This window comes from Dasypus novemcinctus, chromosome 1, assembly GCF_030445035.2.
Source record: "Dasypus novemcinctus isolate mDasNov1 chromosome 1, mDasNov1.1.hap2, whole genome shotgun sequence".
Taxonomy (NCBI): domain Eukaryota; kingdom Metazoa; phylum Chordata; class Mammalia; order Cingulata; family Dasypodidae; genus Dasypus; species Dasypus novemcinctus.
Window position 1 is genome coordinate 134,614,425 of NC_080673.1, and position 13,548 is coordinate 134,627,972.

The 13,548-nt window shown below is 35.5% G+C and overlaps 1 long non-coding RNA gene across 1 annotated transcript in view; it reads left to right on the forward strand.

The window, feature by feature from the left end:
- The first annotated feature begins 249 nt into the window (after positions 1 to 249).
- LOC131278523 (uncharacterized) overlaps positions 250 to 13,548 on the forward strand; it is a 45,340-nt gene continuing 32,041 nt past the window's right edge. Inside the window, exon 1 of the long non-coding RNA XR_009185866.2 lies at positions 250 to 500. This is a non-coding gene — a long non-coding RNA (uncharacterized lncRNA). The remainder of the gene's footprint in view (positions 501 to 13,548) is intronic.

Below are 13,548 nucleotides of genomic sequence, written 5' to 3' on the forward strand. Positions count from 1 at the left end.
CAAGGGTTTGAAAGCCTCCTGTTGAGTGAAAAACCTTCACAACCATCAAAATATCTACTTCCCTCCTTACTCTCTGGATCTGAAATACACACAACCACTTCCCCTCCATCTCCCTGAAAAAAATATCTGACAGGAACACTCTGAACCCTAGATGTTACATGAATGGGGACACTTACACAAGAAGTGGGAGGGGGATAATGAGCAGAGTAGCAACTCTGAAGTCCAAAGTTCCTTGAGTCCGTAGGCTGTTGAGCTTTAAACAATGAAGAAAGGTCTCCTAATAGAAATGTGGGTTATCCTGGAAGAAAGGTACTCATTCACCAACCTAGCTGAGAAACTTCAAGATGCCCCTGCTGAGAACAGTCTAGTGACAGAGAGAGTAATGGATTACCTATATGGTTAAGAAGGCAAACCTCCTAGGAAGAGATGCTGGACCAGAGAAGAAGAGAACTGTGGAACCGCGCCTAGAGCCAAAAAGGGCATGTTTATCTGGGTCTTATGTGAGTACTTTTCATTTTCCCATAACTTTGCTATTTCAATTACTTCTGATCCAGTTTGTTCAATGGCTGCTGTTGCTCTTCTTGCCCTTTGCAGAGACAGCCCATTCCTGATTTGGCCTGGATTCATTTCCTACTGCATTTTCCCCATGAAAACAGGCCAACTCTGCCCACTAAGTCCCTAGTCCCAAATCTTCATTTTCATGCTCACAGTCTTTTCATTTTTTCCAAATTCTCAATTCTGTCCTTTCTTCTTCCCCAAAGTCAGACTTGCTCACTTTGTTATCAGTGAGCTCTGTCCCTTCACTCAGAATTACAGTTGAAACAGGATACATTTTCTAAGAATGGATTTATACTCAGGTCATCTTCTAGAAGAGTAAGAATTCTACAACTTCCTCCACTTCATTTACTTCAATCTTTCTTTAAATAAACCATTCATTCATTCATTCATTCAATAAACAATTATTGAGTGTACAATATATGCCCAGGTACTATATTAGCACAGAGAGATAATGGTGAACAAGATAGAAAAAAGTGCTAAACATATCTGCTTACATTCCAGTGAGGCAAGGTAAACAATAAACAGGTAGAGTAGTAAATTAAATTATTTCCAATAGCAGTAATTGCTTTTTGAAAATAAGGTAGAGTAATGGATACAAAGTATTGGGGGCGGTGATCTTAGACAAGTTGAACACTGAAGTTCTCTCTGGAGGTGACAATTTAGCAGAAACATGAATGATGGAGAAGAAGTTGCTCATGTATAGACCTAAAAGACCTTGACAGAATGAGAGAAAAGCAAGTGCACAGTCTTCAAAGCATAAATGAGCTTGTCATGTTCAAAGGAGAGAAAGAAGACCAGCATGGCTGAAACAGAATAAAAAGGGAAGAATGGGAAGAGATAAATTTGGAAAGAGTTTGGATTTTATTTTAATTGCAAAGTAGATCCTTGAGGAGTTTGGAATAGGGGAGTGACCTGATTTGACTTATGTTTTCAAGAGTTCTCTAGCTAATATATGGAACAGGATTTAAATTAGTCAGCATTCCAGAATGAAAAAGAAGTACACTCAAAAGGGTGCAACTAAAGAGAGCTTAATGAAGGGAAGACACAAAGAGGCATAGAATTAAGGAAGCGAAGATTACTACCGAAGGCCTGAAGGAACAAGTAGATGGAACAGTGGTACTTGAGAGATAGGAGAGCTGAAGCAAGGGAAGGAGGACTACCCCACAAGAGTTGTATCTGTGAAGGAAGGCAGTCACTGTCAGATTGCAAGAAATAAATATCCCTTCCTCTTTTTCCTTTCCTTTCCCCCTGCAATATTCTACTGGACTTTCAATTTTCAGGTCCCACCAGCAAAGCAAAGGAGCCAAGCAAGTGGACTCAGACAATGCATTTTGCAAATGTCTGTGACCAAAGCAGGGCAAAGGAAAACAGAGAGTGATTATGAGGTTGGGGTAGTGAGACAAACAAAACTGAATGGTAGTGGGATAGAGTAAATGTTTGAGAACCGCTTGAATACATAGCATGATAATAAGTATTATGGAATTTAAGACTGCAATAAAACTTAAACAAGTTTTGTGAATAGTAAATATCATTTTCTTAAAAACAGTGGTGTAGAGCAGTTTATAGATATTGTGCTTAACTAACTTATTAAGGTGGCTAAAGAAAACAATGTCCATGAAAAATAACCCCAGTATCTTTTGAGATAAAGTAAGAACCAGTTATGTCAAAGTCATAGAATTTTTTTAAAATAGCAAGAAACAGGTCATATGGGAAACATCTACTTTATCTTCCAGGTCTGTTCTTAAGGGTGTTCGTATTAGCCTCCCTAGCTCTTGAATATATACTCTCCCAGGTAGAAATATGAATGATAAATGATTGTGGGCAGACATTAAAATTATGCTTCCATGAGAAGGAAACATTGACTTTAAGAAGAATGTTATAAACACAGAGCCTGAGACCCAGTTTTTCTCTTACTTTTGTGACATCTTAGTGTTTTCTCCACTCTTTACTACCTTCTGAGGTCTGCTTCTGGGACAAAGAGTCATAAAAAAACTAACAAATTAGAAAGCAAGTTTAAGTAAAACAGAAAAAAATCAGAGATTCTTTTAGCATAGTAATGTATCAGATTTATGAGAAGGAGACGGTTTTATCAATTTTAGGTAAGCCTGAAGTAAAAGGACCAGAAATCTTTTAGCATAACAATGATTGTGAATCTTATTAATGGGGGGACCAATATTAACATTAGAAAGATTTACTGGCCTTACATACGCTTTGCTCTCTTTTCTTTAACTCCCTTTTCTTGTGTACAAGATCTGAGACCTTCCCAATCCACCCAAAAAGAAAGATGAGAACAAATTCTTGGGAAGCTGAGTAGGTGGGGAAAGAAACAATGGGGAATAGGCTGAGGGTTAAAAAGCAAAAAAAGACTTCTGTTTCTGGCCAAAAGGAAGTGCCATGGTTTGAAGTTGCATATAAACCAGAAAGACATTTTCTTAAATGCAATCGATTCCTGTCAGTGTGCAGCTATTGTAAGCAGGACCTTCTGATGAAGTTACTTCAGCTAAGGTGTGTCCCCCTCAAAAAGGATTGGTCTTAATCCTTTTACTGCAGTTCTTTATATACAGGATGAAAAAACAGAGAGACAGAGAGACAGAGAGACAGAGAGAGAGAGAGAAGCCATGGAAGCAAGAAACAAAGTAATGAATCCCAGAAGAGAAGGGAGAGAACAACAGATTCTGCCATGTGCTTTTCCATGTGGCATAAGACTCAAGGATTGCCGGCAGCCAGTCTTGGGAAAGAACGTGTGGCCTTGATGACACCTTGAAGTAGATATTTTTCTCAGCCTCAAACCGTAAGCTAATAAATTCTCACTGTTAAGCCAGTCCATTTCATGGTTCCTGCCTTCAGCAACCTAGGAAACTAAAACAGGGAGTAAGACAGTCTGGAATTACCCTCCTAATCACTAGAAAATTGGAAAAAATACAGGAAACTAGTCTATCTTCATTATTCAGAAATCCTTATTTGAAAATTCACTTATTCACTAAAATTTGTAACCCCAAAATTTATACTCACAGTGCTTTTGCATTCATTCACAAATATACAGAGGGCCGAGAAATTTTGAATCTCCGAACAAACACATTCCCAACTGAAGTTGAACAAGACAACACCCTGCCTTCTTGTTTCAGCTCTCATACTATAAACAAGTGTCATTTTTCAGTATATTTACTGCCACATTTTTAGCATTTTTTGTCTGTTTTTTGTGTGTGTTATTTCTTTCTTTAAAATTGCCCTTAAGCAAAGTGCTTTAGTACTGTTTAATGTTCTTAAGCACAAGATGGTTGTGATGTGCCTTAGGAGAGAACATGTGTGTTAGAAAAGCTTCATTCAGCCATGAGTTATTCTGCTTTTGACTGTGAATTCAATGTTAATGAATCAACAATATATATTAAATAAGGTGTCTTTAAACAGAAACACATATTAAACAAGAGTATGTATTGATCAGTTGATGGAAATATTATGATAAAAAACTCACAGGAACCCATTTCCCCTAGGAGCAATGGTTTAGTATTCACTAATTCACTGTTTATGGAGCCTTTATAGAACACAACTGCCATTAATAATAGCAGTCAACTATATTTTCACATATTGGGCAATAGACAAGACAAACAAATGACACTTGAGAGATTAGAGGAAAGACAGGTGAACTTTATCATCACCCAAGTGCAGGATAGACGAACCCAAAGGGAATTCAGCAGACCAATTGTATTAAAAATATCAGAGTTTAGGGAGGCCAGAGATGCTAGAATTTTCAAGGCAGTGTACCTCAGAAGACTAACTAAACTACATAGAGAAAGAGCTCTGGAAATCTTCATAAGGGTTGCCTTGATTCTTTGGCTAAATATCCATCTGCTCATTTTTAGGGTAAATTACAAGGCCAGAAAAGAACAGCATCTAAGGAAAAAGAAATTACTAGGGAGCTGAAAGATGAACAATTCCTAGAGCTACACACAGGACCAGAATCAGTTTGAGTTCTCTCCAACTGGAAAAGAGACTTCACTAAATTCATAAGACATTCCGTAGACTATAAAAGGTTTTGGCCTTAAAATTGGGGCTAAATTTAGCTATAGAATAAAATTTACTTTACACCTCATTAACTTCAAGATGACCTTGAAAGCATCAAATAAATCTTTAAGTAGCTTAATATTCTTCAAAAAAAAAATTCAAAACTCATTAAAATAAAACAAAAAAATACTGAACCCAACAACATAAAATTCAGAGGTGCGGTACCCAAACATTTTTTTCAGATATATGAAGAAGCAGGAAAATGTGACAACTAGAAGTAAGTTGGCTAATAGAGTAGTGGAAGCAGTGAGGATTCAGTGATCACGTATTGAAGGCTAGGACTCAGGAAACTCTGAGAAGGAAGATTTATTACAATCAGCCAGGTCTGGTGGACTCCTGTCCAAAAAACCAAGCCCTGAGTAAAGGTTTGTAGGTTATTTTTATACAGGAGACACATGTGGTGGGGCCAGGAGAGGTTTAGGGGTCAAAAAGACTTTCTCTGTTAGTGTTGTAGGATTTAGCCATTTGTTTGAATACCAGCTAAACCTGAATTAACATATCGCCCACCCTCCAGGTAAGCATGAATTAACGTATCACCCACATTCCATCTGGATGTAACTTTGAATATACATTCAGTCTTCATCCTTTCTGAATATTTAAAGCCTATAGGGCCTATATTACTTAATTGGCTTTCTAGAAACTAGGCACACTTGGATACAGAATTAGATAAGTTTGAATTCATGCACAGGCTATATGATACCCCCTTTTGCTGCCTTGCTTAAGTTTGTTAAGCTTTGGCATCACTATTTTCAGAGTTATGAGGTGGGCTGCTGTCTGTGTTCTTACTGCATTATTTATTAAAGTGCATACTCTAGTTATTATAAAGGAGAGGAAGCAGGGAAGTATGAAGAGAGCATGGGAGGAGTTTCAGCTGTTCACCGTTTTGACTGCTCATTTTTCCCATTAATTTTTTTCAGGAGGGTTTCATGATAAAGTCTCTGGGAGCATCCAGGGTTTCTCTTGGCTTTTGGAGGAAGTTTTCTTCCTAGCGGTGGAATCTTGGGGAGATTTTTTGCTAGGTCCCAGACCCGTCTACCAATTTCCTATCTTACCAGCCTGTTTTATTTTTTTCTTTAGAGAGTTCACACATATAATCTTAAAGGGGGTGCTGAAGGGAGATGATCTTTTTACTGTAGCTACTTCCTGCTGGTCAGGGCATTTGACCCTACCTGACAAGGGGTGAAACTCTCTTGTTATCTTATCTTGTTAGAGGAAAGCAGATCTGGCATCCTGAGCGAAGCTGGATGTTTTCACATAGCTAACAAGATGTTGATTCTGGAAGAAATAAATTTAATTAGAATTTTGAATAAATTAATAAAAAATTTAAAAAAAGAAATGGATGCTGGGGCAGCCAATTTAAAAAAAAAAAAGGATTTTGAGAATATGTGATTCTATTAAGAGGACACTGGACCACAGAAGTAGAAAAGGTCAGGTGCCTGCAAAGGCAGCATTTTCCTAAAGTTGGTGGGAAACAATATATATATGTATTTTTTTAAGTTATTTTATGCATTGGTTAACTTCAGAGAGAAATTGCAATAGACAATGGGCTTAGGTACAAATTGTCAATCCCCGTTCCTATTGTAGAGGAGAGGAATGAGAAGAGGCATTTGTCTTTTCAGTTAAGCTAAAGGAGATGAAAAAAGGCAAGGTTTTTAAAGGGAAGTCTGGTTTGCCTTTTTTCTAGCATAGGCATTGGGGCTAGAGTTAGAGGAAATGATTTTGACATAAATACTACTTAGCTTTGTTTTTTGAAGAGGTATCTCAGGCTGTCCAATAACTGGCACTCATGTGTTCCATCAGGTGCTTCTGGTGAACTGGCACTCTCTTGGGCAGCTGACTTCATTCAGGATTAGTGCACCAAGAGGGACATTCTTTTAGTTTTAATAGCTGTGGGAGTGATCAGAGCTACAGAGTAAAGTTTCTATATTTTGGCTCTAACTGAGCAACTCCTGGTAATTTCTTTGACTGTTTTTACCAGGCTTTGTCTTTTGAAAGCCTGTTTGCTAAGCTTTGGGGCATCCCTCCCCAAATGAGTGCCTTGGTGAAGTCATGAAGGACTTTCCACTGCACTGCTCCTGGCAGGTTGACTTATTTTTAACAAGCCACTCATCAGTTTCCAGGGTCAACTCCAAGCTAGCTGCCCTGGTTTGTTCACCCTGGGTATACTGTGGAACTTCAAGTACTGGTACAGGTGCTAGAATAAGGGGTAGGAGGGAAACCTGCATTTGTGCTGCTGCTTCAGCAGCTTTGTTAGCTTGAGCATTTCTTTTTGAAATAGCAGTGTTTGTGTTCTGATGCCCTGGATGATGCATAACCACTACGTCCTGAAGTAATAGTATGGCTTCCAAGTAAATCTAGGATTTTTGCCTGTGTTTAATAGTTGACCCACTGTTAGTAAGCAAGCCTTGTTCTTGTTACACAGCAGAGTCAGTGTGAAGGACAAGGAAAGCATACTTAGAGTCTGTGTAAATATTAGCCTGTTTCCCAGGTGCTGGCTTTAAACTTCGGGTAAGGGCAATTAGCTCTTCTTTCAGGCTTGAAGTTTCAAGGGGAAGAGCTCTGACCTCTATGGTTTTAAATTGAGAAACCTCTTATGTTTTTTGTTTTTTTATGTTTTTTAATGTAACATTCCTTTTGATCTATAAACTTTAATTTTAAAAAATGTTATCCAAAAAAAATTGAGAAATCACTACATAGCCTGCCTTTTTAATGCCTCTCTTAATAAAACTGTTTAAATCTATGAACCACTTAATATTTGGGTTCACAAGAGGCTCATCCTTTAGATCTGGCCAGCTTGAGTAGTTTTGGTAAAGAGTCTCAAGACAGGAGTGGAGAAGGGGTTCCTCAGGATCTGACTTTGGGTGCTCTATCAGTAGTAGGGTGGCTGGATTGAGAGTTTGGCACACCCTTATCTGCACCACAGGGGTTTTTAGTAATTGAGCCTGGTATTAATTAACTAGCTACCTGTAAGTTACTGGTGGCCCTGGGTTTAAGCACATCCTTCACATGGTGTGGAGTAAAGACAAGTTAATTTGGTGGTGGCTTTTCCAATTAAAAGGGCTGTTGGCCCCACTGCTCTCATGCAAGGTGGCCATTCCTTTATTTTACAGACATGTTCATTAACTACTCAGAAAATGAAGTTGATCAGGACTTTTAACATGTTCAATGTCAAATGATTTACTAGAAGTATTACCATATCATCAGACGTATGTCTAGAATAGGATATAGGTATAGTACTTAATACTATTTAATGTACTACTCAATGCATAAGTTTCTCCTTGAGATGCAATTAATAGCTTTAAGTTTCAGGTTTGCAATACTATACAGGTTGTCTATCCATGGGAGCAAGCTATAGTGCCAATTGTGTTTAAGTTCTACTCACAGTACTCTGGTATTCGTTGCTCCACTTCGTATGTTATTCACAGAGGCTGCAGCACCATTGACCCTAGAGAGAAACTAGGAAAGTAGATTTTACCAGCCTGATGCATAGTGCTCTTTGGCACTATAAAACATTGCCAGTCTGGAGACGACATCCATTGTACATTTGGCTGTACCAAACCATCGTTGGCTGCTGCAGGAGTTTGAAACTGCAACATAGTTCCCATCCACTTAAGGAGCAGGACCAGAGATGTAGTAGATACTTTTATTGTTTTAAGGGTCAGTGACCAACATAGCCAATAACTCATTATGACCTGCAGTGTATTGGATGCCTGGTTTGAATGCATAAGAGTTTGACAATGCTGAAGTTTATCTCTTGATTTTTATATATCTTTTAAACATTTCTAATGCAATGTGTTATTTATTAAATGAGTAGTATTTTGCTTTTTACTCCTACACTTTTATTATGAAGATGTTAATTACACAGGTATTTTACTTTATACATATTTCTTTAACTTAATTTCATTAAACATGAACTTACAGCTTTTATAATTTTAAAGATTTAATACATATAATGTTAACTTATTAACTTGATATTTTATAAACCAAAAAGATAACACCCAAGTTAAATAAATTGAAACTGTTATAGTTTATACAAAGAATGTTTTGGTTTTTGGTTTGGTTTTTTTTTTTTTTCATTTCTTTACAGGGGGCTAAAACCCATTGTCTTTGATAAAATTCTAAAACTGTGAATAATCTTAAAAGTATACTGACTTTTAGGCTCTGGAATATATTATAATTATTTAATTTGCTTTAATTGTAATTTAGTAAGGATCTTTTCAGAGCTTCCGAGGACTTTCCTTTACTTACTGAAATTTGGTAACAGGATTAGTAATTACCCTTATTTAAGGCTTTTAAAAGGTTTAAAATGGGGACCTACAGGAAAAACTGACTTCATTCCCCAGCCTAGAAGACAGAGTTTTAATCTGCCAAACTTGGCTTCTCCCTCAGAGCTCTTGCAAAGAGAAGGCCCTGGGGGTTGGGCAGGTCAAAGAGCTCAGGGAAAAAATTTTTTTTTCCTTTTCCAATAGTTTCTATATTCAGATTTCTCTATGACCTTTTCATACCATTTAGCCTAATCTGGGTTCTAGGAATATTTATTACATATATAACTGCATATTTAATTTTTAACAGTTGGAATAGAGTTTTTTAAGGAATCATTTGTTAATTTGATATTATCCTAATATATGAAGATATATGCTAAGCAAATAGGCAGACAGGAATAGTTTTACAAAGAAACACAACTTAGTTACTTAAAACTTTCCCTTTTTTCCTTTTTTTTTTTTTTTTTTTTTTACAAAACAAGTTCAACTATAAAACAGCACTTGAAAGATTTCTCTGAAGGCTTTCCTTTGTGGGCTTCTCCAGTCTAGGGGTTCATGGTTTCCCCGCTTTGTGGCTTTCTTAATTAATGGCTTATAATCAAAATGTTTCCAATGCAATGATACAATTTTTTTTTGCTTCAGAACTGTAAGCAGAGGCAAGGGGTGGGGCAAAACTTGCCATAACTGTAAATAAAGGAAAACTCAGTGTATAATTACCATCACAATAGTTGAAGTCTAGGGGCTAGGAGAACTTAGTTATAACCATAATTAAACGTAAGTTAAGTTATAATTACCATTACTATTCTAAGCACTAGATAGACCTGAAGTAGCCAGAAACAAAGGTAAATTAGTTTAAGATTACCATTACAATAGCTGAAATCTAGGCTACATCTACTCCACTGTAACAATTTCAGTTATTAATATTTTTACTATTTTATACATAAAAGTACTTATACAATGATTTCAACTCTTAGTTTCTTGACAGTTTTTACTTAAAATCAATTTGGGTACCTTTATTTATTAACTATGCAATTAAAACAATTTTATTAGCAACAACATTGTGTATGTAGTTTTTCTGCTTTTCTAGCAATTAAATAAATTTCATTTGTGATTTATGCATTAAACCCACTAGCAAGACAGTATTGGCATTTAAAAATTCATTTTTAGGTTACCTTTCACCTTTATCCAACTTAAAACAGGTGAACCCCAAATCTAATTTCCTAGGCACAAGTAAACTGACAAAGTTAAATACAGATTTCAAAGTTGAACACCAGGTTATGCACAGATTAAAACAGAAGAATTTTATATCTTTAGCATTTCTAGGAATTCTTTGACCTCAATTGATGGCATATAAGGTATTTTTATTTTGATCACTAGTTACACCTTTTATAGGCATGACTGAATTTAAACTGAGAAGTTTGATATTTATTTCCTTATTTCTTTAAGGAGACATAACATTATGTTTCTACATTTCAGATCTACCTTTTTTTTTAACACCAGTTTAACTGGAGTTCAGGGATGTGAACCCAGGGCTTCCCATATGGTAGACGGGAGCCCAATCCATTGAGCCATAGTCACTTCCCTATATTCTTTAATGTAACATTTTTTGTGATCTATATATCTTTTAAAAATAAATTAAAAATATATTTTTTAAAAAGATACATATTTTAAAACCTATAGCAACCATTAAGAAAACAAAGAAAAAGCCAATATCAGAAATAAAATGGAAACTTAAAAATATTCAAATAAAGCAAAATAATGCAGAAAAATGTAAAGGAACAAGATATGCAATGAGAAAACAAATAGCAAAATGGTAGATTTAAACCCAGCTGTATCAATAACTACATACATAGAAATAGTCTAAATATTTCAATTAAGAGATTGTCATATTGTATTAAAAAATCAAAACCCATCTACACATTGTTTATAAGAAATATATTTTAAAGGTATAGACACCAATGATTAAAAAGTAAAAGGATATACCATGCAAACATTAATCATAAGAAAGTTTGAGTGACTACTCTACTCTTACACAAAGTATACTTAAGAGTATTGAATATTATCATGGTTAAAAACTGACATTTTATAATGATAAAGGGGTCAATTAAAAAAAAAAAAAGAGACAACAAAACTAAATATGGGGGGGCGGACTTGGCCCAGTGGTTAGGGCATCCGTCTACCACATGGGAGGTCCACGGTTTAAACCCCAGGTCTCCTTGACCCATGTGGAGCTGGCCCATGCGCAGTGCTGATGCACACAAGGAGTGCCCTCCCACACAGGGGTGTCCCTGCATAGGGAAGCCCCACGCGCAAGGAGTGCGCCCCATAAGGAGAGCTGCCCAGTGCGAAAGAAAGTGCAGCCTACCCAAGAACGGCGCTGCACACACAGAGAACTGACACAACAAGATGATACAACAAAAAGAAACACAGATATCCGTGCTGCTTACAACAGACGCAGACAAAGAAGACGCAGCGAATAGACACAGAGAACAGACAACCAGGGTGGGGGTGGGGGGGAGGGGAGAGAAATAAATAAATAAATCTTTGGGGGAAAAAAAAAACTAAATATGAAGGTACTCAAGAAGCTAATTTAAAGCAACCCCTGACAGACTAAAAAGAGAAAAATCCACAATTGTGGTTGGGATAACAACACTAATCTCAATAGTTGTTCAAACAAGTAAACAGAAAATTTAAACTACAGAAGACTTGAACAACACTATCAACCAACCAGACGTAATTGACATCACAGATTCCTCTACCCACCAATAGCAGAATTCACATTCTTTTCAAGTTTACATGAAACATTCATCAATATAGACCATAAACAGGGCCATAAAAACTACTCTTGACATATTTTAAAAGATTAAAATCATACCACATATATTAGCCTACCACAACTAAATTAAAATAGAAATTAATAACAGAAAAAAATCAATAAAATCCCAATATTTAGAAGGTAAATGTCTAAATAACATATTGGTCAAAGAAGAAATCAGAAAAGAAATTAGAAAATATTTTGAACTAAACGAAAATGAAAACCCAATAAATTGAAACATGTGGATGTAGCAGAAGCAGTGCATTATAAGGGAATTCATAGTTTTAAATGACTTCATTAGAAGAAAAGAAAGATTTTAAATCAATGATCTAACCATCATCCTTAAGAAGCTACAAAAAGAACAAATGAAACCCAAAGTAGAAAGAAATAATAAAGAAAGACAAAAGCAAGAAAATAGAAAAGTGGAAACCAAGTGAGAAAATTAAAGAAACCACCAGGTAGTTGTTTGAAAAAAAATCAGTGAAATTGCTAAATTTCTGGCCAGGCTACTCAGGGAAAAAAAATAGAAACAACTTGTCCATATAAAGAATGAAATAGAGGGCATTATTATAGATTCTACAGATTTAAAAGGATAAGGTAGTATTACCAAAATAAATTTGACAAAAAATGTTTCATTTAAGGTGAAATGGATGAATTTGTTGAAATACACAAACCCCAGAACTGACAAGAAACACCAGAAAATTTCAATAACCCTGAATATATTAAAGAAATTGAAGTCATGATCCAAATCCTTCTCACAAAGAAAATGCCAAGTCCAATGGCTTTGATAGTGAATTCTTTTCAACACTTACAGAAGAAATAGCACCAAACTTACACATTTATTCAGAAGATAGAACAGTATGGGTTAACTCCAGAATCAACTTTAAAAACCAGCACAACCATTATACAAACACCAGACAAAGACCAAAAAAAAAAAAGCATTCCAATATTCTTCATAAACATAGATGTAAAAATCTTTAAACAAATCATTAGCAAATCAAATCTAGGAATACATGAAAAACATAACACATTAGGACCAATGAGTATTTGTCCTAAGTATGTAAGGGTGGTTTAATGGGTTAACATTTGAAAATCAGTCAGTATAATTAATCACATTAAAAGAATAAAAGAATAAAAATATAATCCTTTCAATAGAAGCAGAAAAATCATTGTCAAATTTCAATATTAATTCATGCTGTTTAAGGACTCTGATCAAACCTGAAAATAGTTGTGTAAATACATTTTGTTATACTTACTGGTGAAAGACTAAATTTCTTTCTACCAAGATCAGGAGGAAGGTAAGGTTGTCCACTATTACTTTCATTCAACATTGCATGGAAGTGGTTAACCAATACAGAAAGACAAGGGAAAAAAATACGAATACAAAGTTTAAAGGAAAATAAAACTATTAAGGATTTTGGACAACATAATCATGTACAAACAGCATGCTAGAGAATCTACACAAATAAAACGCCACTAGAATGAACAATCTAGTTTAGCAAGGTCAAAGAATAACATGCAAAACTTAACTGCATTTCTATATATTAGCATCAACCCTAGAAATTGAAATTTAAAATCAACACCGTTTATAGTAGCATCAAAAACATGAATTTTCTAGGAATAAATTTAGTAAAGTAAATGCAAATTTTTAGTGAAAACAACAAAACTTTACTAAAAGTAATAAAAGGTACTGGAAGAAATACATATACAATATTTCTGGATTGAAAGATTTAATACCTTTTCTTTCTTTTTTTAAAAATATAATTTAAATGACAGTTCTCCTCAAACCATTCTACAGCCATAAAAATTAAAGGAGAAAACATAGAGGACATCTTTGTAAACTTGGGATGA